Source organism: Dasypus novemcinctus, chromosome 17 (assembly GCF_030445035.2).
Source record: "Dasypus novemcinctus isolate mDasNov1 chromosome 17, mDasNov1.1.hap2, whole genome shotgun sequence".
NCBI classification, from domain to species: Eukaryota; Metazoa; Chordata; class Mammalia; order Cingulata; family Dasypodidae; genus Dasypus; species Dasypus novemcinctus.
Window position 1 is genome coordinate 28,029,913 of NC_080689.1, and position 27,439 is coordinate 28,057,351.

The window sequence follows — 27,439 nt, forward strand, 5'->3', positions numbered from 1 at the left end:
ATCCTGAGGCTTTCACATAAAAGGTGCTCCACCGGCTTAGCAAACAAACAAGTGAGATGATAAACAGTGCTCTCTTTTCCATACAGGTTTCTGAGAATTCACAAGCTAGCTTCGTTTCCAATTAATCTGCTAACTCACCTATTTTACTTTACATGAGATGACAGCTGGTTTTATTGCTTCCCCTCTACAAGTTGGGTCTCGCCATGACAGTTCCTTCGCAAGCACAAGGGAGCCTGCTGGGTGATAGGCAGGGCAAGGGATGGCAAAGAGGGCTGGTTCAACTCTTGGAACATAATTACTCAAACCTAGCCTTGTTGGCTCTATTCAGGTCTTCTGTAATTATATAATACACAAGGCTCAAAAGGGAATGGCTTGGAAACATTACATACTATATATATTTTATATATTGAAAACTTATGTGATTTCAAGGACCAGTTCTAGGGGCCATAAGAAACTGAAATGGAGGTCTCAGCTGTCATACACTGTATGTGGGAACCACATACCTGCTCAGGCAAATGGAAGGCCTAGAATGCCAGGGCACTTGAGAACAATCTGGTTTCCTTATACAGATCCTTCCTTTAAAGAAGAGTCAGCTACAGTCACTTAGGACACAAGATAGGGTCTGGATTCTCCTACTTTAACTGTCCACTCAGGCAGAGAACAGACAGAATAAGTAGGATTGCACTGACTTGCATTTTGATTCCCTTGGAGATGAAGTGGAGGCATCCTTCACTAATGTGGCCATACTTGAACTCCACTAAGTATTGAATGCAGGTGCCCAAATGTTAATGAATGATCTAAAAGATTACTTGGTAGCTTTTAGTATAATCTTGAAATTGGTTCATGCATGCACCAGTAATAAGCATTTAATTATTAATAAAAGGCAAGTGAAGTAACACTGTTAATGTTATAATAAAACACATGGACAAAACAAATTGAATACTGTTCTACATTAAGAGAATGCTCTTGAAAACCACAGAGCTAGAAAATGGTCACAACTAAGAGACTGTTTAACCATGAGGCATTGGTAGGTAAGGCTTGCCACCAAGTTTATATGGGGCAGTGGGTGGTTGTACTTTAAAACCTGCTTTCTCTATAGTGGTTTTCTTGATTATTCTGACTGGGTGTCAAAAGCACTGAACTTCTCTGAACTCTTATTACATAACAAGCAACCTATACTTTAAATTCAACACTTAAGTTTTCACTTCTTTATAGTTTTCTATTTTATGGGTATTAGTATAGTCTCCACAGCAAAACTATTAGCAACTAGAAAACAGGTACCCCATCTTTAATAGGATATTTACTATAACTCTTTTCCTTGCCACGAACTGTGGCTCAGGGCTGAGTGAGGATCGTATTGCGTGACCTCACAGACTGCTTTGCTTCCTCTTTGCATGCCCTAACCATACTTCATGCAAGTGGCCACTATTTTATCTATTGCCCTGTTCTTTGTGATTAGGGATTGTGTCTTTTACCTCTGATTCCCCAGAACCCTGCCAGATAATTCTGTGTATTGTGAGCAATGGGTTAATTGTGTTGTTTTGACTACATTTATTTCTATATTATAGGAAACTTCGAGCACAATGAGTTGCTTCCTGTCTTCAAAAGGCTCTGAGTCCAGAGATGGTTCTTCCCATATTTTATACCCACAGAGGCAGACCAGGCTGCCTATGACCTATGACCAGGTCATAGACTCACTGGGAACCCCCAAGAGGAAATAAAACAAGCAAATTCATAATGTGGGCTTAAAATTTCTCGTCTCTTTTCAATTGTAATCATTTATTTAAGAACAATTTGCCTTGATCACTGCCCTTAGTAAATGTTGACAAAGTCCTGTTTCCTGCTATGAAATACAGAATTTATGAAAGTCAGTCTTCTTCATATATTTTCATCTCAGTGTAAAGTTTACCTAAACTCTGGCACCAGATAGATAATATATTTTCCCTTTATGCAGTTGGTATTAGCTTTAAGTACAACTACATACAGACCACATGCATACCAAACAAGAACCAAATCTGCCTTCATGAGCATTTGTAGACACAGAAGCAGCATAGATAGATTTATTTTAGTTTTAGGGATGTGGAAAAGGCTGCAGAAAATATCACTGTCTACACTGACATGACACAGGAACCACAGCCAACTGGAGGCAGCGGCAGCTGCAGCTGCCTAAGACAGAGAACTAGGGAATTCAGCGGCAGAGGCAAGTGGCTGCAGCCTAAATCCCTTGGTGTCAAGAGCCGTGCCACATCATCTGGCACAGGCAGTAGTGGATTGGCATCGCTGAACTTAATTTAATGAAAAGACCCCAAGGTCTTCATCATGAGCCAACTCCATTACTGCCATATTCTAATCCTGATCAAAGGTTTAGGCTGCAGGGAGCTTTCTACCAGCAGATACCGGCTGCCATCTATGTAGAAAGCAGAAACAGCAGTTGTGGCTAGAAGCAGTTTGAAACAAATGTGTTTTGATGCAGAAATAGTTGAGTACCCAGACTTTATCATCAAACCAAGAGGGCCGAGAATCAAGCTCCAGTTATGGTTAAAAACATTATGTGCAGAATATTTTGATTATGTAGAGGCTCAATTTTCAGTTCTTACAAATAATGCATTTTTGCTAAATTGTTTCCCTTTAACTGTAAGGGAAAGCAATCATCTCATTTAATCTTATAACTAAATCATATATAAGTTATGTAATAACTAAGTACTCACTTCTGGGGAGGCTACTAATGTACCAGTCATCTGCTTAATTGCATAATGGTTATATGAAGTGCTAAAATGTTCACATGCTAATTGATTATATTTATTTTTATATATTGTTTAATAACCATAACTATAAAGCTGAACTAATTTCTACCTTTCATTTTGAGTAAACTCCAAAAAGCTATTTACCTGGTTGTTGTTCATATATAAACTGAGTTTGTCCTCTGTGTCATTAAAGGGATAAAACTTGAATAGAAAAGGTGCCAATTAAGAGATAGCATGTAAGCTATGACCTCACTAAATCTGCATGAACACATTTTCATAATGATACTTATAAAAAATAAAAATGCCACTATTTAATAGAAATGTATTTTCCCATAAGTAAAGATACTTGCATTTAGGGAAACAAATCACACAACTTGAAAACTAATTAAGCAAAGAAAACACTTCGAAAAAAAACTGTCAGAGAAACCCCTTAATTCTTTTCAAAGCTGAAAAGAACTTGTTCTTGGATTAATCTCTCCTTTGTATTACCTATGCAGCTGCAAAGTTTCATTCAGCCAGCCAACCAAGAGTTGATATTATTTGCAAGACTCTTCACTGATAAGACTGCTCCCAAGTAAAAGCTTGCATCTCCGAGCACTTCTATAGCACTGCATCTGTGTTAACAAACTTCTTCCCCACAACCTTGAGGAAAGATTCTCTATGATCCCCTGAGCTTAACCTGATAATAGCACTCTTTTAAAAATGCTCCTGGGAACACTTGTGTTTTGTGTCCAATACACTATCTTTTGCTCCATTATATTCTGTTTGCTTCTTTAACTGCAGTTGCTCATGTGTAAAAGAAAGATTATTAGAAAGAAGTATATAGTTTGAAGCTATAAATAATATACGTCTAAGTGAGTCTGGTTACCAATGACTATGACAACTGTACCAAAAGCAAGATTAGTTCATGTCTTATTCGACTGAATCATATACTTTGATGGTTGTTTTTGATTTATGAAATGTCTTAGAGACATTATGAAATGTCTTAGAGATCAAACTCTTAAACCAAAACTCTTAATTTCAGGTTAGGAACTGAGGACTGGAAAGATGAATCGATTGGCTAAAAGTCCCAGCTGGTGTCGAAGCTGGGGCTATAATACGTCTCTAGACCCCCACTTGGGAGCTTTTTCCTCAACTCCAGACTGTAAGATGAGGCATCTTATTATAAGGGCACCAGCCGATAGTGAGGTCCAACCAAATCAGATACACCAGGGGCTCAGCTAAAGACTCAGCTTTTGCAAGGTTTCCCCTGCTCTTCTATAGACAAATCCTCAGAGCCAAACAAGCTCTGGGTATCTTTGCCTTTTTGCTGCCAGGACTTTGCTGCTGCCTTTTCTGCTTTCTGGAATGCTCTGACCTTCATTACCTCATTCTGATTCCATCCATGCCTCTTTTTAGAGAATACAGAAGATTGGGTTTCATCCTAACACCCAAACATTTCATCTCAGGGCAAATTAGATATACTATTTATGTTTACAAGGTAAAACAAAGTAAACACTTGCCCTCACTTGCGTCACAGTCTTATATATTGAGATTATATCATAACACCTGCATCAAAATCATCTCCCTCCTACCTCCACTTGTGAAGGCAGTTTACTTTGGGAACATATTTTCTTTCCTTTTTTAGAAGAGTACTTTTATTCACACACCATACAATCCATTCAAACTCTGTTTCGGCTCTCAGTATAATCACAGAGTTCTGCATTCATCACCACAGTCAATTTGAGAACATTCTCATTGCTCCAGAAAGAGCTCCCCTATTATCGACACTTAGCATTGGTATAGTACCTTTGTTATAACTGATGAAAGAATATTATAATCTTATTCTTAACTATAATCCATTGTTTGCATTAGTATTTTTCCCATATATCACCCTCTTATTAACCCCTTGTAATAGTGACAAACATTTGTTCTAGTTCATGAAAGAACCTTCTTTGTTCTATTAACCACAGTTGTCCTCTGTGACACTTCACTATGCTATACAATCCCATGTTTTAGCCTCTAGCTTTCCTTCTAGTGACATACACGACCCTAAACTTCCCTTTTCAACCACAATCATACCCATAATTCAGCAATACTTATTACACTTACAATAACATGCTACCATCATTTCTATCCATTTCCAAACATTTACAATCTACCTTATTAAAAATTCTGCACATATTAAGCACCAGCTCCCCCTTCTCTACTCTCATTCTATCTCCTGGTAATCTATACTTTAGATCTTATACTTTGGGCACCAATTTCCTTTTGTCAGGATTCCTGTTTGGATGTGAATGTGGCCCAAGGCGGGGACGCTGGTGCCAGGTCTGGCTGCCCCTGGGCTCTGGCATACCCATGAAGAGGCAGGCACTGAATTGGAAGAGGAGGGGCAAAATGAGGCATCATAAAGTTCCTGATCTAAATGATACAACTAATGACTTTCCACTTTGGCTTTTACTTCATAACTATGAATGATGTATGTGAGAAATGGGAGTAACTTATAATCAGTTAAATGCATGGAAAATGTTACATTATTGCTCAAATTAATGCAAACTTTTGTTTGCAAATCAAGTTTTGCAGTATACCATATTTATATGATATAGCCTACAAGAACAAGAACTAAATGTGCTCCCATAAACAGATTAAAAGGATGTTTCTGTTCACTCTACATTTAAAGAGCCCCTTTGTCCTTTTTTGAGACCATGTTTTGATGGCTGAAGATAAGGGATACTCAATGTTTCCCAAAAGTGGTAAATGCTACTTCCAAAAGAGAAGTATGGGTGGTTGGCACAGTTTTTTTTTCTGAACTGAAAAAGATACCCTGACAAGTGCAAAGTTAAAATGGAGTTAAATATTAAAGAGTTTAATACAGGAATGCATATTGGGAATGGAAACGACCCCATGCCCTTTTGGAATTACGCAAATTATTCGAGATATATCTTGTACTCATTTATAGATCATGATAGTTGCTCAGGATTTCAAATCTGCTGCCCATTTGCTCTTCAGAGGTGACACTTTGGAGAGATAGCTGCCCATTTCTTTCAAAGTGGCCATATTGGTCCTTTATTTTCATCCCCCTTTTTTCTTTCTATGAGTTAAGGTCGAACTCCTCATTCTTTTCTTCCAGGACACTCCTCAAATGTTTTCCCATCTATAGTGAATAGAGGGCGCTCACTTTTCTTTTAAAATTAATTTCTTCTGCAGCACTTCCTTCTGACACTGATCTCTTTCCCTGAGCCTTGGGCAATTATATTCTCTTATTTCCTTCACATAATCTCAGTTGGAAGACAAACTCCTCAGGTTAAGCTGCTGTCGAGTATGTGCAATTCTCAGCAAGAGCCAGCAACACCTGCATCGACAGCAGCCACTTTCACCACCACCTGTGATGGCAATGTACTTGCGGCAACTCTCTTCTCTCTGTTTGAATTAGAAAATGTCCAGGGCAGGGAACTTGGTGCCAGTTCTGGCCTGGCTCTCCCTGGACACTGGACTAGGGACTTTGGGGGACCAAAAGGTGTAAGATAAAGTCTCAGATCTCAAGAAGCTCACGATCTAATAGAATGAAGCTTGTATCCTAAGACAAAGCAGCGGGCTGAGAAGATCTGAGCAAACAATGGATCCAGTTCAGAGAATCAGGCAAGGGTTGAGAGTAAGGCAGCAGATCATTCAAGGTTGAGGTGGGCAAAGCATCAGAATCCAGTTGGTCAAGTCATCTAACCAAGAGACTTGTGGAAGCAGCGACCTGTGGGGTCCTTCAACTAAAATGGAAGGGCTATTTGTGCTCTGTTTTCTTTTGAACTCTCTATTCTGGTTGGGAACCTGGGTCACAGGAGTGTAATGGCAGCAGAGGAGGTGAGGGGCATGTGGCTAGGTATGTCCTCTTTTAATTGGTACACAGGTGCTCTGATTACAGACAGACTGTGTAATTGTAAGGGAAATGCAGCATGAGGATTAGAGACCTAAGTGGATGTAGTAAAGGTTATTTTTTTCCCAAGGAATTAAAAGATTTCTACATTTAGGGTGGTGTACTTTTTTAGATAGCATCTATCTCCACAAAAAGATTTCGGATTAGGAGGGTAGAATTAAAAAAAAAAAAGATTTAATCTATAGCCTCAAATTGCCTGACCTTCATGGAAACAATCCTAATAACTTTCTGTTACTGTCTAACATTGTCTTCAATTTCTTACTGGCAATATCCAAGTTAGAGTTAGGCAACATGTCTTCTAAATTCCTTAAGGGTGTATTTTCTACAAAGTTAAGTATGCATTTCTATTATATATATATATAAACTCAAGTGTTATATATTTTCAAAGATTTTCTTTTATGAATAAACCTTTTATGATATATTTTTCAAGAGGAAGTTAATGTATATCATTATGTATAGAAGCCATTCTCTCCTAAAAGTAACAATGTTCACACTAAGATGCTATTTGCAATGAAATTTACCTTTTCAGTGATAATTGCCGTAACCTTTTAAATGAACATACGCGTACACGAGAACTTGCACCTGTCGTTGTTGCCATGGAAACAGTTCCAAAACATAAGATACATTTCTATTATTGAAGTGGTAGAGTTTCCCAAATTAATTTTAATGAAATTGTAGCAGGAAAAAAAAAAAGAATTTTATGGAGGCTTCTAAATTATTTAGTGACATTTGCCAACTTGACTCTGACTAAAACCACACAGTGGCAACCTTCATCTGAAAAGGAAACAAGAGTCAGTAAATGTCAAGCATAAAAAAGGGAACATAAACTAGGTTTATTTAAAGCCAAGCCAAGCACCCAAATGTTTCTTTTTAAAGTTTTTAACGTTTATCTTTACACAGTCGTCTTCAACCACCATTCCTATTGTTGGTTGAAGCATTTTTGAGTGTCAGCTTCCAGGTGGTTCCTATACAGATGTCTGTGTTATCTGAAGATTCTTCATAGTTTCTGCCATTTTGGGATTTAATGTTGTTAAGAGGAAAACGGATTTACAGCAACATTGTTTTCTGAGCTAAGACACCTGAAAGATGTCTATTCCACCCCCTCTTTACTTTAACAGATGATGGAACAGAGACCTAGAAAAAGTTAGGTGAGTTGTCCACGCGGGTGGGATGAGAACTCAGGTGCCTGACTTCCCTCCCCACAGTCTGTGGGATGCCTCCCCCAGCCTCACTGGTGTGGGTGAAAACATGCCTTCCTTCGTGGAGAGAGCAGATCAAGCTCTGGGCTTTGGAATATTTGGACTGTTAATGCTCATTATGTCCTCAAAGGTGCTACGTCCAATTTGCTCAATGAAATATGATTTCCATTTCTTCCTTAATATATTTCCTATGAAATGCATTGATTGTATGTGGATTATTATTTCGTATCAATGAAACAGAACTGATACTTTAATATAAGAGAAGGGAAAGTTTTCTCAATTTGTAATCATTGCTTTACCTTTTAGTACTCTTAAGTCAGGTGACACAAATGTTCTAAACTCATAATGAACCAACTGTGAAACCAGTGCTGACCTCCAAGTCAAGAGCCTAGGAAACAAGTCTATGGAGCATAACATAGAGCTATCTGATAGATTGGGACTCCAAAATATTATTTTGAGCACATTGTTATGGCATTATAGGGACAGAAAGCCCTCACAGACAAAAAATATGACTACGAAATGGGTACCCCTGGGTACAGAAAATACTCATGTACTTATGTAACTCGTTAAGGCTGACGTTGTGGCAGACTCTGTGCCAAGTTTCTGGCAAAGCCATGCCCTCCCTGGGCTCTAGGAGGTCCCAAGACAGTGTAGCACACAGTGATGATGAGGGGCAAATACTCTCCCCATTCAAGATGTGATTGTTTCAGCTTCCTCTGGGTTGAACTCTTGGCCCTTGAACTGGACCCATATAATGCCATAGCTGGGAAATGACATTATTTGGATCAGTTGAGAGGAGTTTTCAAACTAAAATCCACTGTAGTATTAGAGAGAAAGAAAAAAATTCCTGCCATATTCAGCAAGTTCCCAAGTGTTTCTCTGTCCCTCTGTCCTTCATGAGCATTACTTACACTTCTATGCATAAATATACAGATATATATGATATGCAAAGTCATATAAATCTGTATTACCATATCTATTCATCCCATAAATTTTAATGAGTACTTTCTATGTATCAAGCACTGTTTCAACACACATGCCACATAGTATATGGGTGTAGTGTGTGTCCATGTACAAGTGGTAATTAAAAATAGCGGACAATTTTGGAGAGACCTTCAATATTGTTCATATTAGACATAAGCATCATTCCCAAGTATGTTTAAAATGAGGCTGTGTGGGGTCTGGAAAGCAGGCTCATTCTAGCTCTGCTAGTCACTTGAACTTAACCTTTGTAAACCCAACTTTTTTCACTTTTAAAATAGAGATAATGAATTCCTTCCTCAGATGTATAAAAAGACATAGCATGAGTAACGTAGCTGGCACACAGTAGGCTGGTAGGCTGTCATAAATATTAGCTCCATTTACACTTCTTCTCTGCTTCCCCCCAGCTTTGAAATATGCATAAGCTTCCTGCCTTTTCAAATTCTGCAAGTCTCTTGCAAGGAAGAACAGGAAAGTAAGGGTGTGAAGATGGGTCATCCTGGGCCTAAATTGGAGCCTGATGTGGACAACAAACCTAGACCCTCTATTAGTAAAGAAAGGTCGCATGGACCCCAAGAGATTCGTCACTTTTCATAACCACTAAGGACTGGGAAGATTTTCCACCATAAATGCTGCAAATTTATCCAATTCTAGCGAAACTAAGATAGATAGATAGACAGAGAGAGAGAGACAGAGACAGAGAGAGAGAGATAGACAGAAGACAGACAGACAGATAGATAGATAGATAGATAGATAGATAGATAGATAGATAGATAGATGATGGATGGATAGATAGATTTAGGTATTTTCCCTGGTTATAAAAGTTTTATATAATCAGAATATTATTAAATCTTTTGGAAAAAAGATATAAAAATAGAATGGAAAATGTAATTATGTGAAGTTCCACAGTCCAAGAGAAGTTCCACTCAACATTCAATCTATTTGCTGCAGCTTGCTATTGCCTTTGGGATAGATCTCAAAGAAGTGAATACATGGGACTCTGTCTTAACTCTGGCTATGTTTATTATTTTATAGCAGCGATGTCTTATGCCCCCTTTAAGCAGTAAAAGAATGTGTGTGTGTGTGTGTGAGAGAGAGAGAGAGAGAGAGAGAGAGAGAGAGAGAGAGAGAGCAAGCGAGTGAGCATGGGAGCGAGAGAAAGAGAATGAATATGAGAATATTCAGAACTGAGTCCACTAGAATTCCATGCAAGCCAGCACTGAAAACATCAAGGATATTTAAGTAGGCTTTCTCATTCTTTGTAAATATGATTTTGGAAAACAAACTGAAACATAAAGATAAAATCTACATTCATCTCTTATTTGCCAATAAGCCTTAATTTCATCAATGGTGAAATTGCTTTGCGTAATTTGTAATCTCATTATCCATCCTGGAACCCCCTGCCATGCAGCCTGTGTTTATGTAGCTTTTCCCTGTGGCATGTGCTCTGAGCTGAAAAGGGTATAATTATAAATCTCCATTCCACTAACTAGAACAATGGTTGTACCCAGCAACTCGACTCTTCTTTTGTGAAAGCTCTACATAGGATACAGAAGAGCATAGATAATATTTTTGAATGTCAAAGTTCTAAAAATATTAGGAAAACAGCTGTCTCTTGTTCTCTGCATTAGGCTCCTCTTTCAACATGTATTCATGGTATTTGCTATATCCATCCTGGCAGGAGCTAATCAAGGTCCGAAGAGTTTAAGGTACTGTACCTACAATTATCCAGTAATAACACAGACCAAAGAGCCAAAGAGGTCTGCAACCACAATCTGTGTTTTCAGACTTTTATGGCTTGCTTGGATAAAAGAGACTAAATTAATGTCATTGGGCAAAGTTAGCCAAACTAGGAAGGGAAACTTGAAGTGCAAAGTATACTCAGTGCCACCTCAATTTTTATAAAAGCAAAGTTGATGAGGCTTTGCACTTTAGTCCAATGGTTAATTTTATTTTCCTAAATACGAGGTATTTGAAGAGATACATAATGTAATTATGCCAAACAATTCATTCATTAATGCATTAATTCCATCAACAAACATGGATACATGTTCCTACTTAATGTCAGGGAAGAGTAGGGCTGGAAACCTTGAAGATTCATTTCATAGCCCTTAGTTTTGACCTAAGGCAGTTGTGCTGCTTTGGATTTTAAGGAAGCCCCTAAATCTTCATACTAAGCTAATTCAGGACCTACTGGAATTATTTTTCAGCTCATAGAAATAGAGTCAAATACTTTCTCAAGTGTAAATTCACTATTAAAAAAATGGTAACATCATGGCTTTAGCATTGACTTTGCCTATGTGTTAGATGAGAAATATATTTGAATGGAACCATTAACCCTGCCTGGAGAAATGACCAAGGGAATGCAATACTACATCAGCATCATGTTTTTTTGAAGGGTATTGCATTTGTCCTTTCTAGTAGATTGGTCTATGCACTCAGAAATACATTCAGAGTAGAAAGTGAACCTACTCAGCTACACATTTATAATTGAATCTGTTTTGTGTGTTTTTTTTTTTTTTCCCTGACAGATAAAAATATTTAAATGGGTAAAGAATTCCATGTAAATGCTTACTGCCTCCCTCTGGTGAGTCTAAGTGCCAAACAAATCACTATCATTGCTAAAACCTCAGGGGAATACTTGAGTCAGAAGAAATGTAGAGAAAAAAGTAGGTAAAATAGGGACAGCTTGTAGCCAGATTACATCATTTTTTGAGTAATCATTGAATATAGAGGATTCTAGTGTTGGGGAACCAATTCTCCATCAGCAATCCTTCTTTGATATGAAAAATGAACATTTTAGGACTCTAAAGGGAAGTGCTGGTAAAATGCAGCTTAAAGACGTACATTCCAATTTGAGTGCTTAATCTATGTTTCTTATGTAGAAATTTTATAGCCTTCAGATTTCCTCATTAGGGGATGTTTTAGTTTGCCAAAGGGGTGCCGATGCAAAGTAGCAGAAATTTGTTGCTTTTATAAAGGATATTTATTTGGGGTAAAAGCTTATAGTTCCAAGGCCATGAAAAGTCCAACTCAAGGCACTATAAGAGGTGCTTTCTCACCAGTCAGCTACTGCTGACCCTGGCATGTTGCTATGTGGTGAAGCAAGATGGCGGGCGATCTCTGCCTGGTTTCTGCCTCCCCCTTTGGGCTGTAATGTCTCCTGGAACTCAAATGAGGACAACAAGGTATAGAGCTTATCTCTTACCAGACCTCTTCTTTCAGGCTCAGCCGCTCAGCTTTCTTCCCGATTTCAGGTGTAAGCTATCAGGCAAATGGCTAATCTGTCCCCGCAGCCTCTAGCTGCTTAAGCCTCGCCTTTCTGTCATGTGGCAAGATCAAAAATGGCAGAGCTCTCTTTTCCTGTGTGTCTGCTTTTTTATTGGACCCAGCAAGAGGGCAGATACTCAACCTGAGTCACTCCACACTGAGATAAAAGGTCTCGCATCCATAGGAGTAGACTAGCTCACAAACACAATCTTTCTCTTTTTGGGATTCATAAAATAATTTCAAAATGCCTCAGGGGTTTAAAAAATTAAGTTGAAACCCTGGACTCTTAGATTCAGGGATAGGTGGTGGATGGGGAAAGAAAGTGTCAATTTCAAGTGAAGCCGTCCATGGCCTGTGATTTATTGAGCAGTTACTATGTGAGAATCTTGTTCTAAGCATTATTACGTCTATTACCTTTTTAACTTGTAGAGTGATGTTAATGTAATGGCAGCCTTTCCTGCCAAACCATGAATCCCAGGTTGGGAGTTGTCCAGTGACTTTTCCTGTGTAATCTCACCCTGGGGAAGACGTTACCCTGCTTTTTCCACCGCATGTTTTTCCCTGGCAATTGCTGGGAGAGAATGTTGTTTTTGGAGTTGAATAGGCAACTGTTATGCATGATATGAAAAACCAAAAAAAAAAAGTCTTTCTGACACATAGCACTAGTCAATTTCAGCCTGTCTACAACAAGATTAGGCCTTTTCCTATTGCTGTGTATTTTAAAATGAGCCTCGCTTCTGCTCTTTGAGGAGTGCTACAGCAGCCAGCCTGGGAGAAGTCAGTAAAGAGGCTTAGTAAGACTGTGGAGTAGCTACAGGGGGCACCCTTGAACTCCAGAGGTTCTTCCTCCCGAGCCCGTGGGTTTGTTTAACAAAGGAAAGGAAGGTCTGGAGGAAAGTCCCAGCGCACTCATTCTCTGGAAAATGTCTGCTGTCCACATTTGCCAAATGATAACGAATCTAGTGAATCAGAGACTATTTGACAATCTACAGTGTTCCAAAGGTAGCTTCCTGGCTCTTGAAAGAATTATATAAATGGCTAGGTTAAAAATAGGCAACCAATACAACTGAGCAACCTGAAATGGCCTATGATATGTACCTGATGTTAGAGCCATGAAAACTCAAAAGAAGAGGACTTTCATATAAATCAGGAACTCTTCCCGCTTCACTTGACACAGTCTTATGGAAGTGGTGTACAGGATGGGCTCACACGGTATACTCTGTGCTGTCTAGGAACATTCCCTCTCCCCAGTGTGATGCTCTCATCTTTAGGTTGCCGGGTCCTTAGCTGATCCCACTGATATTCCTTGTCAATTCTCAATACAAACTATGTAGTTATATTAAGTGTTTCCATAAATTAAGAAGTATGTTCAAACCATTTTTCCTTGTGACAAGATCCACAGTAAAAGGCCAAATGTCCCACCTGGAAAGAATGATAAACACATTTAAAGTGGATTAGTGGAGGGAAGCGGCTAGGGCTCAAGCAATTGAGTTCCCGCTTACCATGTGGAGGACCTGGGTTCGATTCTTAGGACCTCCTGGTAAAAAAAGGAAAAAAAGGCATCCCAGACCGGCACGGAGCGACGCAGGCCCCCGTGCGGCGAAGTGAAGTATCACAAAGATGATGATGCAGTCGGATAGAGCAGACAGTACTTGGGAGAACAATATATCAAGCATGGACTCTGACGAAGGCAAAATTTTAACATCCTCTGACTTTATGCTCTGCCTATTTGCTTCTTCCTTGAAAAGAAACATTGATTTTTCCAAGGTCCTCTTGAACTACCTAGTTTAAAAGAGGAAATCAAACTAAATATACACGCTTGCCTTAATTTTTTCGCTTTTGTTTCATATGACATAGAATGTCAACTCTTTTTTTAAGAAAATAAGCACTCCTTTTCTCAAGTATTTACTGCTCTATTGTGATGTATATTATGATAAACACAAACAAAACACTTTAAAATCATGCCAAAATCCCCAATAGATTAGATGTCATGCCCAGTTTATAAGCTACCATAATACCTTATTATGCTATTATGTGCCAAAGAGATGTTGAATCCTTTATATACATCACCTCGTTTTCTTTTTCAAAACCCATTTTGCGGATTAAGAAATTGACATTTACAGAAGTCAAGCAACTTGTCCAAGGTTAGTTAGTAAATAACCAAGTTGGAACTTTCTAGGTCTATCTCTGCTACCTATGATTTTAATCCTTGTGCTATCCAACCTATCTTGGACAGGTTTACTAAATAGCTATTCAATTAACTTCTCTTATTTTAAAAGTGCTAGGAGGTTTTAACTGCCTTTTTCCTTGCCCGGACAATGACTTAATTTTTAAGCTGTATAAGCACAAGTTCAAATTTTTTAACAAAAGTGCTACAGCTATAGGCTTTAAAGCTGCATTTCTTGGTTATAGGTGATCACATCCACATCACAAGCACACAGTAAACATCCAACCAGACTTTGATCTAGAAATATATTCTCAACAGGGGAAACATGTAATGTGCAGGTTGTGGTCCTGAGTCCATCTAAAAAGCCATGCTTCTTGGTGGGTTTACCCTATAACCATGCAATTTTTTAGCCAGAGTCCAAGAGACCAACTGAACTTTTCTCCTTGGGTTTTTGGTTCATTGTAAATGTTTCCAGCTAGTCCCAGAGACAGACTGTGCATTCTGTTTATTCCTTGAGCTCATTCAGTAGCACCTCCAGATAGCAGCAGCTCAGCCCAGACACTGTGCTGTCCGTCTGCTCAGGAGACATTCTCCCTGCACATCCTGCCTTTGAGATCTGCCCGCTAAGCGGATTGTGTCCCAAATGCTGCCCTCCAACTCCAAACAGATCTTTTATTAGGAAAAGTTCCTGCTAGAAGTAGCAGAAGAAGGTGGATGGTGAATGTGGATTGCTTTGTTATGCCTTTACAATAAGATTGTCCATTTATGGGAGGTTTGAAGTTTCCTGGACATGTTTTTTTTTTTTTAAAGTCTGGCTACTGGTTCACGGATTTCTCTTGTGACATTTCAGAGGAAGGAGCTAACAAGGACATTGTTTTTAGTTCTGTCATTTTAAAGGAACATGGTCTGATGTGGCTAGGGCTGTGCGAACACAGTCTAGCTATACCTTGCAAAGCTTGCGCTTGAACAGATTTCTTCTTAAAAAAATTCACATTTTCCATTATTGCCGCAGATTCTTCCATCTTCCCCACACTTTCTGAAATGGAGTATCTGAGGGGTGGGGAGCAGCCATTTTATTGTGAAATCACACTGGAGTAGAAAGGGGCTAGTACAGGGGTTCTTCACTTTTTTGTTCCATGGACCCCTTTGCCAGTCAGGTGAAAACCATGGACCCCTTACTAATTCCACACTATACTGCATATTATTTAATACATATAACACACCCTCACCAACGCGGCCCTACAAGAATAATGTATTTTTTAAAATTTCAATTCAAGCTCATGGACCCCTTGTTAAGAACCCCTGAACTAGTACAATAGGAGAGTTTGGCCATCGTCCTGGGCAAAAGTGGGGAGCTGATACCTAGGAATAAAATCGATCAGGTTCAGGCTTTTGGCCGGCTGAGTTTTCCCGGGCATTGTCTTTCTGCCTCCTGGAATGTAATGGCCTCAGGGCACCAGGACAGTTGCAGGGGAGGTGCTACTTAGTTTATGCCCCACTGCAGTCCTGACCAGGCAGGAGGCGCCTTGTCTCACTCCACTTTCCACCTGATTGGGAATGCTTAATCTCAAGAGCATGGAAGAAGCCTGACCCAAGCAACTTTAGAACATAGCAAAGATTTGTGTGTGTGTGTGTGTGTACCTATGGGTACAAGGCATAGAATCTACTAATATTTAAACAATTTAAAACTGCAAAAGTGTGGAAAAAAGACTCAGGGCGTATATGCCTACCTTAGCGGTACTGGCCTCCACTCAAATCAGAAACTTTTTATTGTATCAGTTTATAACTCTGTTGTAAAGTGTTTGTTAATATGTTAAAAGCAAATGCAGATTTACACATGGAATGCTAATAAAAACACAGAGTATGCTTCCAAGAGAAAAGGACCTTAGGAATTATCTCTTCTAGCCTCTGGTTTTAAAGGTGAGGCCCAGAATAAAGCCAGAATGCAGAAAAGTTGACCGATTTGCTAAAACTCTTTCTTGTAATTAAGTGGGATCTTATTATAGGTTCTCTGACTCTACGTTCAAAGCTATATCCACTGTCTCTTGTAATAGACTTGGAGGCAAAAATAAACTTATGTCAGCTATCTCAGTTCTCAATAAAATGTTGGACCAAATTTAACGAGTGTATACACTGAACTCAAACTTGATGTAAGGTAGTGAGCCTGCTTCTCAAAAATTAAACTACTTGATTTTTTTATTTGTCTATTACACCATAAATTGTTTACAGAATTAAAAAAAAATAGGGAGCAGAGGTGGCTCAACAAGTTGAGCACCTGCTTCCCACATGGAAAGTCCCAGGTTCAGTTCTCAGTGCCTCCTAAAAACAAAACAAAACAGAAAAACAAATAACAAGCAAACAAATGAAAAAACCAACTCAGGGGAGCCTATGTAGCTCAGTGGTTGAGCACCAGCTTCCCATACACGAGGTTCCAGTTTCAATCCCCAGCCCCAGTACCTCAAAAACAAAACAAAACAAAACAAAACAAAACAAAACAAAACAAAACATATATATATATATATAATTCTTATTCCTAGGAATTTCCAAGTTTTGGATGGCATTAAGACACATTCAGAAGCCTGACTTTTCCAGATTGTGGATGTACAATGAAGCACCAACTACAGAGTGCCTTTTCTCACAGTCATTTGAAATCGATTTTAAAGTTTCCCTATTGGGGTCCTATTGGGGGAGTTAATAAAATATGCCAGCTTTTCTCCTAAATTTAACAACCTATCTGCCATTCCCCTTTCTTTAAAGGTTTATTTATTTATTTCTCCCCCCTTCTCCCTGTTGTCTGTTCTCTGTGTCCATTCACTGTGTGTTCTTCTATGTCCACTTGTATTCACATCAGGCGGCCCTGGGGATATGTGTCTCTTTTTCTGTTTTTCTGTTGTGTCATCTTGCTGCATCAGCTCTCCCTGTGTGTGTGGCACCACTCCTGGGCAGGCTGCGGTTTCATGCGGGCAGCTCTCCTTGTGTAGGGGCCACTCCTTGTGGGGGGGGGGGCATCCCTGGATGAGCTGGCACTCCTTGTATGCAGCAACACTGAATGTGGGCCAGCTCACCATACAAGCCAGGAGGCCCTGGGTATCAAACTCTTGGACCTCCTGTATGGTAGGCTAATGCTTTATCTGTTGAGCCACATTTGCTTCCCCCATATATATATAGTTTGGCCATAAGCAGTTTGGTGTTTGTAACCAAATTAAAATGATGATAGCCAGGAAGACTGACGGCAGAACTATCGACTACTGATAGTCTAATCGTCAATAATTTAGGTCATTTCTGATTTTGAAGGGACTGTATTATTTACCTATGCATTGCAAAGTGGCTTAGTTGGCCATGAGCTATTACAAACAAAATATCCATACCCTATGGTGCCATTTACTTTCATTCTACTTCACCAGGGACAAAATTGTTTCTGGAGACATTCATTGAGAACAGAATCACTAGCTGAACTGAGTTGAAGGTATGATCAGCCTGCCAATGGTCACAGGACTGTGTCCCTGGGTTTTTTGTGTCCTGCTGTATTGCCATGCAGGGATTGGACACAAGATGACAAGTAACTTCCATAAAACTCCATTGTTCTGGGGATGGTATTGTAGTTCCTTTCAATTTTCTTTTTATAAGTAGTCACATGTATACATATATATATATATTTTTTTTTTGGGGGGGGGGGTTGTTTTTTAAGAAAAAATGACCATTAAAAGAGACTAGGCTAAGATTTGCACTTAATATGCTGAAAATTCAAGCAGGTGAATCAGAGTTTGGCATTACTTTTCCCAGGGCTGCCAACAGCACACTGGACATGTTTGTGTTATGCTATCTATTCACTGGCAAATAGGCTTCCTGGCCTAGGAACGGCCCATCAGTACTTGAGAACAGTTACTCTCATAACCTTTTGAAATATTTAGTAAAATAAGCACTGGTTGCAAAAATTTAGGCACCTTTACTTAGTGATAAATGCTAAAATTAAAAAGTGTATCCCTTTAGATCAGTGGTTCTCAAAACTTGAGTCTCTGTACTGTTCACTCGAATGATGCACTACTTTCAGTAGTATTTGCATAACTCAATGCTTCTTTTAAATGGGCAGGGAGGCATATGCCTTGATCTACTTCAACAAGGTGGTGGGGGGATACTTCTCATCTTCTCATTCCCATTTTATTAGAAACACTATTCTAGCTGATTTCTCAAAAAATATTTAAGTTTTAAAAGACTTATTTGAGCTGCCCAGGAATTTTCCTGGAGGAACTGAGCTGGAGAGTCCTGCACGAGTTTTCTGCCATGGACAGACTCTGGGAGCTTTGAGGTTTAGGTGATTCTAAATTCGAGTCTTTCCCTAAGGTAAGTGAAGTGTGTAAAATTCTCTCTTTGGTTTTAATCTGTGCTTGCTTTAACTTTGCTAGTCTGCTCGTGCCTAGAAACTTGTAAATCAGATTTGAAGTTTGCCTGTTACAAATTGGATAACAGTGAAAGGGTAACCTAAAAATGAGTCTTTAAATGTCAATACTTTCTTGCAATTGGATTTGATGTATAATTCACAAGTGGAATTAGTTCAACTGTGGGAAAAGCAGAAAAACTTGGCAAAGTTGTTACTAATAAAATTGTTTTAGTTGCGTGGTTAATAAACAGAAGTGCCTACATTTTTTTTAAGTGAAAACTTACGTATCATTAAATAGATGCCTTTATATTATAAAACTGCAGAAGGATCGCATCTGAAATTGGTATAACTGGGTGGCTTTAGCCTAGAACCTACTATTATGATGAGAAGTTTACCTTTGTTTATGGTTACTCTAGGCCCACCCACACCCTTGCTTCAGTTTACTTGCTTAACCTTGGCCTTAGACTTCAGTTATTGTGATGGTAATTTTAAACTGAATTTGCCTTTGTGTATGGTTACTTCAGGTCTAGCCTCACCTGTTGCCTTTGCTTATAGGTTATTTCCTGACAACTTCTGCCCCTATGGTTTAAGGGAAAGCAAACTTGAGACCCCCCTGTCTCCTGACCTTCCACTAGGGCCAATAACTCTGCTTTCTCTTATGGCTCCAAGTGCAGACTAAATTGCTGCCTGGAGGAATTCTTGACCCTTGGGGTTGAACATCCACTCTTTCAGTCCAGTGGCCACCAGAGTCCAGTTACCTACCAGGACTAGGGAGAGGGGGGACCTCCCTCCTCAAGCGTTGAGGTGCCTAATTCATGAGAGAAACCAGTTTCCCTGTATAACTGCATAAAAATTAAAAGAGAATGACTTTAGTATGGTCAAACTCTTGTACATTCAAACTAGGCCCAAATACCTTGTGGGTGCCTCTCCACTTGAGTTATTGGCTAGGTTGGTCACTGATCCCTAAAACAATAAAAATATCTGCTACATCTCTGAGCAAGCTCCTGAAATGGATGGAGAGTACGATGCAGTTTTGGACTCCTACAGCAGCCAGCAATGCCTGCGTATGGCCAGATGTACAATGGACAATTCCTCCAGACTGGCTCTGTTTCATAGAGCTTAAAGGCAATATGCACCAGGCCGGTGAAACACGGGAGCCTTACCTTCCTAGTCTCTCTCTAGGGTCAGTGGTAGTGCAGCATGCTGGCTTTGTGAAGGGCACACCAAGTGCAGCAACAATGACCAGAGTACTGTGAGTGGAACTTAAACAAACACAACTGGCATTATGGCCTGCTCCCACGGAGAGAGAACATGTATGGTATTGCAGACCTGGAGCTTAAATCTATTATTTGCAGCTCAAAGAGGAACGTGTGCATTGATTAATATTAAGTACTATACTTGGATGCCTGATGATTATGATCTTTTCTATTCTAGATCATATGCAGAGGGATACTGAACATGCTAAAAGTCCTGGTAAATTTAATTTCTTTTCTAAGTAGCTAATGAATGTGCCTATAGATAAAGGAGTGGCTCTCTTAAGTACCGTCTTTATTTTGCTTGCTATATGCTTGTCTTGTTTTTGCCTATACTATCTTTGTGAGTTTATGTTTAGGCCAGTGTTTCTCTTCATACCTCTTCTAGCTGTCTTAAGCATAACCCCTGCTGTGAGAACTGGAGTTGGCAGTTTATAGTCAAACCTAGCAGGCTTACCACAATCTCTCCTAAGTTAACCAACAGCACAAAAGAATTCGAGGAAGAATGCTGTTTCCCATCAACTTTGGGAGGATGCAGCCTGAGAAGGCACCTGGTCTTTCTCACTCTCATGGTCCAGTATGTAATGGCTGGCCCCCTTTTTGGGCCTGCCAGCCACCATCTTCTTTATCCTTTTAGTGGGACCATGTATCTTCAAAATTATAAAGTTTATTTCTTACAGAATCAACGCCTTATCAGTCATGCAGGGATTTCATCCAGTTCCAACAAGGGTGCTGAACCCATCTTCCCTCAACCAAAATAGAATAGCCAGAGAGGTTTATGCCCTGACAGGCAGGGACCATTGTCCTAACCAGCAGGAAGTAACTACAGAAGAATGACCATCACCCCTCAGCACTCTCTTAAGAACAAGGCCACCAACTCTCTGAGGGGAAAGTTGAGGCAGGTTAGTACAGGGAAATGAGAAGACAAGCTACAACATGGCCAACAGAAAACATGGCTGATAGACAACATGGCCATGAGATCCCACCAAGATCTTAACCTTGACCTTGAGGTCCCAGTTGAGTGGAGGGAAGGCCACTCCAGACTGGCTCTGTTTCATAGCGCTTAAAGGCACTATGCACCAGGCTGGTGAAACACTGGAGCCTTACTAATTCCAAACTGGCCTCCTCATTGGTCCTGGATAACCCTAAACAAAAGACCTCACCATTGGGCCCCATCATTGGAGGGGGGGGGGGTAGCCAATTAACAGCTGGGGCCCCTCTTCTGAACATTAGCAAAGAGAGGCATAATTAATAGCTTAAAAGGTAAATTTACAAGCCGAATCTTGCCTTCTCTGCCTAGAGGAGTCTGCATCAAATCTTGGTGCATATTTCCATCCTACTCTCCCATTTTCTCTGTTCTTTTTCCTCATTTCCCAATTAATTCTTTTTACTAGCCTAACTAAAACAAAACAAAACAACAACTAAAACTTGGCTTTTTTTTTTTCTTCTGAGTTTTACTTAAAGTCAAAGGGAATATTACCATTGTTTTGAAGAACTGTAATTTGTTTCTCATGGTGTAAGTGGTGAATACTGTCAAAGAATCAGAATTAAATACTGAGAGTATTGATAAACTATAATGTATTATTTGGCTCAAATATGTTCCTGGTCTATATTATCTACCCTTGTCTTGAGACAAGGAAGGGTGGAGACCTCACTGGAAATGACTCATTGATACTCAATTTGGAGGTTTTCATTGAAAAAATATATTTAAATAAGTAGCAATAGTTGTTCAAGGAAAGGTGTTGAGGTTATATTAAGAAGTAAACATCCAAATTTATTGACCTGGTTATTTATTCTAAAAAATTTGGGGGATGTAGGGTATATTTTTAAAGTAATTCAAACCAAGCCATTGATGTGAACCCTGAAACAATTCCCTATCTGAAGTTGCTAAAGGGCCATTTTGGGAAGGATTTTAATGGACTCTAAGGAGAAGAGGATTTTGGAATTAGGCTGTGTTAAAATTCTTTCTGTATCATTATGTAGTATTAGACAAATGACTTAATATCTTTGAGGTTCAGTTTCTTAATTCACAAACTGGGAATAAAATATACATTATGAGAGATTATAAGAATTAACTGGAAAAAATAATCTAAGATCTTGGCAAATAATAGGTATACAATAACATTACCATTATTGTTTAAATCAGTGATTGTTAACCAGCAGTTTACAACAAAGAATAGTCGGATAAATTTTCAACATATACATGCCTAGTCCCATGACAGGAGAATCTAGTTCATTAGATCTAGGGTGGGACTGGTGTGCTTTGGAGAATGCTTTCCAGATAATTCTAAGCACACACCTCTGGTTAAGAGTGACTGGTCTCTTTAATTTTAATCCTCTAGAGTAGAGGTACTTAGATAATATGATTTGGCCTCCATTGCAGTGCCTTGCCATTAAAGAAACTTTCTCTAGGCCAAGAGTACCAGTATGGGTCAAGCTTCTCTATGGGCCATATTTACTCATGGAATTAGGTTAATGTGCCTTGTGGTTCACCTATGCCAAATGGGAAGTTTTTGCAGGGCACTTCAGCACAATAGAACTGAAATAACTTAAATGTGTATGAATGTTAAAAAAAACTACCTATGACTGTTCAGTTGCTTCACTGACAGGAACACAGAACTAAAGGGGGAAAGAGTTTGATTCCCTTGCAGGCTTTTCAGTTTTCTTCTGCTTTATGGCCTTGGACTTTCTGCAGTCATTACATGGCGGTATCAGGCAGGGGAGTGTATACAGATCTATAAAACCCTGCCGAAATTACAGGGACAAGTTAAACATTATTAAGCATTAATGAAGAACAAATGTTTTATTTAGCAATCATCATCTCAGATGTAATCTCAAAATACTGGATTTCTGAGTGGGCTATTGTTAAAATACTAGGGTATGAAAATTATCCTTTTTAAAATTAAAAAATACATCTCACTAAATGAAATAACTGTGTGAGGTGGATAAGCTTTAGACAAAGAGAAAACCAAACCTGCTAGTCAGTGATACAAAAAATATCAAATTCTACCTTATGTTGCCAAGGAGACTACGTAAACAGACTTAAACAAAGAGAAGATGGATGGCTGACAATAACGCTAATGTGGAAAACCTCTTCAGCGTTGTGTGGCATGCTTCCTTTCAGAAGAACAGAAATAGGTAGCAGGCAGAGAGGGGGAAAATGTCTTTCTTCCAAAGAGGGCTATCTGAGCATGAGAGATAAACCAGCAGAGCGGGTCCAAATTTTAGTGAATTGCTTGTAAAGAAAGCTTAGAAGTCCTATGCCCTTCTTAGGATTCCCTTAATACTTTACTCACTGTTGTTTGCTAAGCTGTGTGAGGAGATCTGAAAGGGGATCTGTTTGTCTAGACATACAACCTGTTACTTTGCCCTGCCCAGGCAGGCATGATGCCTGGAATTCAGGGGAGAGGGTGAGCAGCAGTCTCTACCCAATGAAAGCCATCATCTAATAAGTAAATATGCAAACAGAAGGCCTCATTTTCCCTATATATATCTACTTACTCTTTTAGAAGGATATGTTTGAATCCAACCACATATCCAAATGTAGTTTGCCCCCCTACATTATTTTCATTCAACACATGCAAAGTATTATCGATAAATGCACTGGAGTTACGTGGTGGTTGGGAGCTGTATGAACCCCAGAAAAACATGTTCTTAAACTTAATCATTCCTGTGGGTGTGAATCCATTGTAAGTAGGACCTTTTGATGAGGTTATTTCAGTTAAGGTATGACCCAAGATGGGTCTTAGTCCTGTTACTGTAGTTCTTTATAAGCAGAATGAATTTCAGACAGAGAGAAAGCAACAGAGGGAGCAGCCAGAAACTGAAACCAGTGGAGCCTGGAAGAGAAGGGAGAGGCCAGGAAAGGCCGCCATATGTATAGCCCTGTGACAGAAAAGCTAAGGATGAAGGATCACTGGCAGCCAGCCCCCAAGTGCCTGAAAATCATGAGCTAATAAATTCTCATTGTTTACGCTAACCCACTGACTGCCTAGTATTTGCTTGAGCAGTCTAGGAAAATAAACTGTTAGAAGTGGTCCCTGTTTGTCAAGATGTTTACAGTGTAGGGTATAGAAAAATGTTCTCATTTTGAAGTTTAGTCAGAAAAAGCTTGTGTTGTACATGTATTATGTGTATTATGATTAAAAATCAGTATACCTCTTTAGCAAAGAATGAATATACAGTTTATGGATATTGGTGGGTAAGAACACTATGAATTATTATATCTTCCCTTTTTTTTAATTCTTACCTTCAGTCTGATTTTCTATAATATCCCTATATTACTTTATCCATACACACCAAATTTATCATTTACTAATGTGAACCTGGCTTCGGATCTTGGTCTTTACTGTTTATTCTTTATACAGAGCTTGTGATGATCATGATTAAGCTTGACAAAACTAAAATATTGAACAGCTCTGTCTACGTGTGTGCATTTGCAGACTTTTTAAAAACAAATAGAATGCCTTTAAAAATGTGTCTGTTCAAACCTGTCATCATAGTATTTCCTTGGTTTGAAGGATGATAAAACAAGTTTGCAAACAAGCTCTTACTTTATTGGAGAGTTCCCACTTTATCAGAAGGCAAATGTTAGCATTGTTAGTTGCACATTTAAAAATAAAAAAGAAAGTTATTTCCCATTGTTAAGTCAGCAATAGATTAAAAATAGAAACAAGATTGGGGTCTCAAGTCATTTTCTTACACTGTAAATTTCAAAAGAATGCCATACATTGCAAGAAGGCAGCCAACACTCAGTGCTCAGACTTGGCAGGGTAAATAATAGCATATCCTTTTCCTATCAAACTGTTCCTAACTTGAGTTTTTAAACATGCTTTTTTTTTCTTTGCAGGCTGTTATAATGCTGCGTCAAACAGACAGCTTCTTCAGAAAGGTCATCAGAAAACATGACGCTAATTGCAGCAAAGAGCTACTGTCTTGAACTCCAAAAGTATCATTTTCTTATAGAACTGGGTTAAAAAGCCACTCATTTTTTATTTCAAATATCCCTCCAGAAAACCATCAATTTTAACATACAAGGTAACTGTTCCAAGGTAATGCCATCCTCATGACATCTAGTTGGTCTGAATAGTTGGTCAATTTATCAGATCCACTAAACTCTTAGGAGACTGAACTTCTGGCAGCACATTGGTTTCTGTTAATTTTCACAAGACTGACAGGCTCGTTATGGCAATATTGATGTCTCTGTGTGAGAGCTCATACTGTGCAATTGTAATTTTGCATATGTTAATGAAGAGACAATTTTATCAAGGAGTGAACATTTGGGCTGATGTGAAAAGCATATTTATAGGCACCACCTAATTATAAGAACAACATGGAATTGAGACTGTCATTGATTCTTCCCATTTCTTCCATCTTGTTTCTCCTTTCTCTTTGTTTTTCTTCCTAGACTTCCCTCCTTCTCTGCCTTTTTCTCCTCTCTCCTTCTCTCCCTCACAACGGATGACAGACCTCTTCCTGGATGTAATCTTTCTATGGCTCCATTCAAAACCAGAATCCTTTTCTCATAGTTGTTGATCAACGTCTGCAAATGTGAGAGAATTTTAACATGACAAACAACAAGGAATTAGCAATAAATTTAAGTGAAGCCGTGTCTCTTCTCTCCCCTGCCTCCATGGTGGAAATGATGATATCCTCACCATCTGCACACTCACAGGCTGTGAGTGGGCAGAAAACCAGCTGGAGATGCAGCTTGTGGCTGGGATCCAGAGCCTCCGCCTCTGGGAGGTCCTAGAAGCTCAGGAATGCTGCCCAGCTATTGGATTATCTCCTGTCTAGTGCATTAAAGGGAAAAAGGGAAACATTTCACAATCTACACACACACACACACACACACACACACAAAGACCCATGTGGAATAGGGGGAAAATGTTCTGGGTTGAGTGTGAGGGAACCTTGCTCCTTTGGGATCCCCCTCTGCAACTGTGAGATGTTGTGTCAGTCACTTCACCTCCCTGGAGCTTAGTTTTCTCATTTCTAAAGTAAAGACTTCCAGCTTTAAAATTCCATGATTCCGTTATGGAAAATATCTGCAGAATTAAGAAAAGAATGCAAGGAGTTTGAGGCTGTCCCCTTGGCTGTGGTTTGAGAAACTGTGCCAAGAGCGGAATATCACTGCACTCAAAACATGCCTATGAGGCAATACTTGTAGCTCTACAATAAGCAAAAAAAAAAAACCCAAAAAACCATAAAACAGCAAACCACCACAACTATATCCTTTCCATCAGTTAGTTGAGGAGATGTGATGACTGAGTCCTGAGACTTCTATTATGAAGAGGAAGGTAACAGCTCCACCCTTGTGTTCTTGTGTGTATCAGAACTGAAAATTAATATGGTGATACAGGAATCCAGTTTGGAAACTCAAAAAGCAGGGTTGACATGCCCTGGGAACCGCTCCTGGTCCTACACTGGAACACTGAGATCCAAGTGTGCCACGGGAGAGGCCACCACATGGGAACAGCGGCTGGGCAATAGTTGCATGACAAACCACCTTGTAAAAATTTCCAGAACTGTAAGATATACAACACTTTTACTTAGATCCTAAAATGCACACCCAGTGATATTGTTCCTTTCCGCACCTAACTGAATACATGTCAGTGCAGTCTTAAGGATATCTCACAAACCCTGTGGAAGAGAGGTGGCTGCCTGGGTTCTAGGGGGCTTTCTCTAATAGGTTTTAAAACCAAGGCTCCTTAGCCAAGACATGCTTTCATGAATTGGAGAAAGTATGATAGGTATGGCACAGCCCATGTACATGTGCATGCATTTACATGAAAAAATGCCAAATTGAATTCAAATGAAAATCTTCTTTTCTAGTCTTCCATATTGGAAGTTACTGTGCCTTTGCTGTCTAGAGGGTCCTACTGGATACATACAGTACTCATTTCCTCTGACTTAAATTACACATTCCCTTTTGGGCATACTTTTCCTCTAGAAATGTTCCTTGGTAACTCTTTTATCCCCCTTATATCACTCAACATTTCCTGCTGTTTAGGCCAAGCCCAGACACTCTGGGGTAGGCATGAAATGTCTGTGGAGGAGCCTGAAAGCCTAGCCTCAAGTTCTGAGCTGGACTTTCCACAGAACACACCCCAGGCCTACAGGATGGTTGAGGCCAAAGGCGCTTCCTGCATCTGTGGGGCTGAGGATGCTGGGTCTATCCCTCTAAGCTGCCACCAGGGCTGGCCTGTCACACCATTTTTAGCTGCCTTCCCCTCTCTGCTGCTGCCATTTAGAACAGCAGGGGAGCCTGCTAGCAAATCCAGGCTAATCTCTACAGCCCTACTTGGCAATACATGCAACTGAGTCCCTCAAGAAAAAAAAAAAAAAAAAAAAAAATATATATATATATGTATGTATAAATAAATAAGTAGAATAAAATAAAGTAAAATAAAATAAGATAGTAGCATAGTAATTCTTGGCCTGAGTCTAAATGTACAGCTGCTACAATCTTTCAGTGTTTTTAGTTGTGTTTTAACAAAATGCATGGTGGAAACTACTCCCACTATTAGCTGATTTTAAA

At 39.3% G+C, this 27,439-nt stretch overlaps 1 protein-coding gene across 14 annotated transcripts in view; it reads right to left on the reverse strand.

The window, feature by feature from the left end:
* Window positions 1-27,439, reverse strand: part of SLC8A1 (solute carrier family 8 member A1) — a 391,565-nt gene that overhangs the window by 104,564 nt on the left and 259,562 nt on the right. The window lies entirely within an intron of this gene.